At 44.5% G+C, this 3,655-nt stretch overlaps 1 pseudogene; it reads left to right on the forward strand.

The window, feature by feature from the left end:
- Window positions 1–2,065: 2,065 nt before the first annotated feature.
- Window positions 2,066–3,314, forward strand: LOC107525954 (gamma-tubulin complex component 3 pseudogene; annotated as a pseudogene).
- Window positions 3,315–3,655: the final 341 nt, after the last annotated feature.

Raw genomic sequence — 3,655 nt, forward strand, 5'->3', positions numbered from 1 at the left:
TCCCCAGGAAAGATGGAGCTGACACGCAAGGAGAAGTAAAGAGAATATTCTGAGAAAGACCAAGAGAAATGATCTGCCCGAAGATGAGTTCCCACAGGTCCCCAGCTGTACCATTTGTCATAGGCTTTCTTCAGACCCTTACAGTAAATTACTCTTTATTTCAACTTGCTTGAGTGTGGTGTGTTTTTTTTTTTTTCCTGTAATGAGATTAAGATAATTCTGTTTTTTATGTGTATATTTTTAATCTGGATGAAGACTGACTTTAGTATGCCTCAGAAGACAGAATGGGATGGCCTCCACTCCTCCCAGTGCTCCCTTAAGAAAACTGAAGACCAGCACTGAAGCATGCATATTTTAAATATTTGCAAAGAACAGCGGTTTCATCTAGAATGGGATTTGATGAGTAACTTCTGTGACTGAGATGGAACTTAACAGAAACACTTTTCCTAATAAGATGGATGAATACGGTCCTTGCAATCGTTCAGCAAATTATACTGAGTATCCACTATAAGCAATAAGTCCTGTGAACAGTTCTGGAGCCCTTAAGGAGATTAGGCGAGTTATAAATAAAGTTTCCAGTGGAACCATGAGTAAATCACAGTTATTTTATAATGTACCTTAGACCACTGAATGCTAAGGATGATTTCAAACAGAGAGCACTGAGCTGAAGAGTTGGGACGTTTGAGCCACATATAAAAAATTCAGCCCTTTCTTGCTTGAGTTTCTCTGACAATGGATTCCATGTTAAAACAAAGCCCCGTGAACAAGTTTCTGAGCTAATTCTGAACAAGTCAATGAACATCTATTAAAAACGAACTACATGCTGAACACTAAACATACTCTAAGATGAAAACAACTTTTTGGACTAGAAAACAAACTAAACAAAAACAAACCCACATCCAAAGGGCTGTTCCATCCTGATAATAAATATCATTTACTCACTAGATTCCTACTTGTATTGATGCCTGAATGTTGCGTAGGTAGATTCTGTAATTGTCTAAGACCTTTGTGACTTCTTGATCTCTTGTCATTAGTTTAAATTCGATCCCATAGGAACAGATGTGATCCCAAATAAAGTCATTATAACTTGATAAGAGCATGGATAATTGAAAACTCTCAACTTGCTTTGTGGATAAAGTCCACTAAGTCCTAGCCCTGGAAAGCACAGTGTCAGTCTTTAAACAGTGATATATTTGGTGCCATTTTTGCTGTTGAAGAAAAGGGCAAACACTATAACCCTCTGAATCCACAGCTCATGAGTTGACACATCAGTTGTCAGCACAGGAAGCAAGTCATAAGAGAGCAATCTGGCACGGGAGCCGAAGCTGTCCGTCACGTAGATGGGTAAGGAAGAGCATACAGATATCTTTGGATCCCTAAACCAAATTGCCTCTTTCTTCCATGGCAGCTCAAGAAACCTTCTTAGAATCAGTCAAGGGCCCCAGCACTGTTGGGATGGCAGACTTAGAGGGAAAAGCACAAAATAAGAAAATATTTAGAAAGCGTCTTGCAGATACCGTCTCCCTAAGTGCTTCATAATCATAATGTTATGGTTGAGTGCCTATCAAATTATAGCTGAAGATCAAGCAAAACAGACGTTTGCAGAGCAGTTACTGCTCACTTAATGGTCTGATAGGGCAAAGGGTAAATTCTTGAAAATGTCAGGTATTCAATAAGTCATATTCTTAGAGAGAGAGAGAAATCCTTCCAGAATTCAGGCTCATTACCTAAGATAAAAGTCATGAGTCATGTCCAGCGGGAATTTACAAAGACAAACACAGATGTTGCCACATTAGTCCCCAAAGCTTCATAATCACCCCAAGGGGTTTTAGCTGCTCTGATTTATTCAACTTCACCCCCCAAATTCTATGCTATCAAGAAGCAAAAGGCTCCTGTGGGGCCTTAGCCTTTAGGGGACACCTGGAGCCCGAGGGGCACAGGGCGGGCCCAGGCATCAGGCATCGGGGCGCAGCGGGGCCTCTTGAGTGCACAGGGCTCAGCTGGGGGTGGGCAGACTAAGGCCTGCAGCTCCACAGGGAGCCCCCGTGGGTGGCCTTGGGCTAGGATGAGGACCCCCGACCGGAAGTCGCCCACCTTCCTGCTGCAGAACCTGCGCTGTCAGATTCTGGGCAAGAGCGAAGCTGACGCAGCCCAACAGTTCCGGTACACTGTGTGAGTTATTGGCAGCGACTTTACCCCAACTATTGAAAAAATGAATTTCTAGTAACTGAAAAAAATCAATACAGAACTTATTTGACAAAGAAGAGAAGCAGATGCTGCACTGTTTTCTGAACTCCAGAAAAGAATTTCACTCACAGGGAGTTTTAAAAACCAAATGGTCAATTCTCTACCTCTTGCTGAGCCTTAGTGGAGATCCACACAAGCAGCCAAACAAGATTTCTAGCTACACTGCATTATTTGCCCATGTGTTGCCAAGAGATGTCCACTCAACTCCCTACTGCTAGGCCAGGCCTCAGACTCTCCGGTTGAGCCAGCAGGCAGCAGCCGGCAGTCAGCGCAGGGCTCTGGCAGCCTGGGAAGCGGGCGCCAGCCGTGTCAGCTGGTCTCATGGAGCCCCAGGAGCAGGAGACTGCTTCCCACAGCAGGTGGGCTCACGTCTTGCTTGGGCTTCAACGGCAAACCGGCCTTCTTTACAAACTGCTACCTCCAAAGGCATTCCCAACACTGTTTCCGGCAATGTGACAAGGTCAAGGAGACATGTGGAAGTTACTGAGGAAGCCCTGGTCAGAGACATTTTGTAAGGATTTCAGGGCATCAGTGGCAAAATAATCCAGATGAGCAACACTGAGAATTGTTATAAAACGGAGGGAAAGGCAAACCTAAACACATCTTTGAGGGATACAACAGACTTGCTGAGTGGGGATGGTTACACAATAAAATCAGAAAATACATGGACCTGCGGAGTCTAGATCATTCATCCCGATTTGTAGGCCACAGCTTTGTGCCGCCTTGCACCAAGAGCTCCAAGAATACTACCCGGGACTCTCTTTTACATTCCCAGCTTCAGTTAGAGGATGATCGGGGTGTGAATTTGGGCCTTGCGAGTAGCCTAACACTCTGGCACCTCTGGTTTGGACGTAGGATCCTAAGATAATACTGAAGACTCTTGTAGCCCTGGCGGACCACTGTCTAAGAAGGGAAGCAGGTGAGCTGGCCTCAGCCGTCCACGCCTACAGGAAAACGGGAGACCTAACCTGTGGTCCCTGGTGCAGCACATTCTCAGTTTAGGGTCACATCCTGTCCTGAACTTCCTTTACCATTGGATATAGGCCCGGGAGCTTGAGGACACTTAACGTGAAGTAAGGAACGCTACTCGATGGTCAGACTCGGATTTAAGAAGCATGGGCTCTCAATTACTCTTTTTTTTTTTTGCCCTGTGATTACTGTTTTCTCTTAACAGTAATCCCACCACACTTCATTTGAATGCCGTGCATATTTTGTACAGCACTTTGAAAGCCAATTATCTCATTTATCGGGAGAGCTGTATTTGGTGAGTGGGAAATCGTTATCCCATTTTTAATAGTGGGAAACTCAGCAAGGTCAAATCAGTTGTCCAAAAGTACTAGCAATAGCACATTTACGGCAAAGCTAGGACGAGGTCTCCTAAGTCTTAGTCCAGTTTTCCTTGCAGAAT

This window comes from Miniopterus natalensis, chromosome 1 (assembly GCF_054644295.1).
Source record: "Miniopterus natalensis isolate mMinNat1 chromosome 1, mMinNat1.hap1, whole genome shotgun sequence".
NCBI lineage: Eukaryota > Metazoa > Chordata > Mammalia > Chiroptera > Miniopteridae > Miniopterus > Miniopterus natalensis.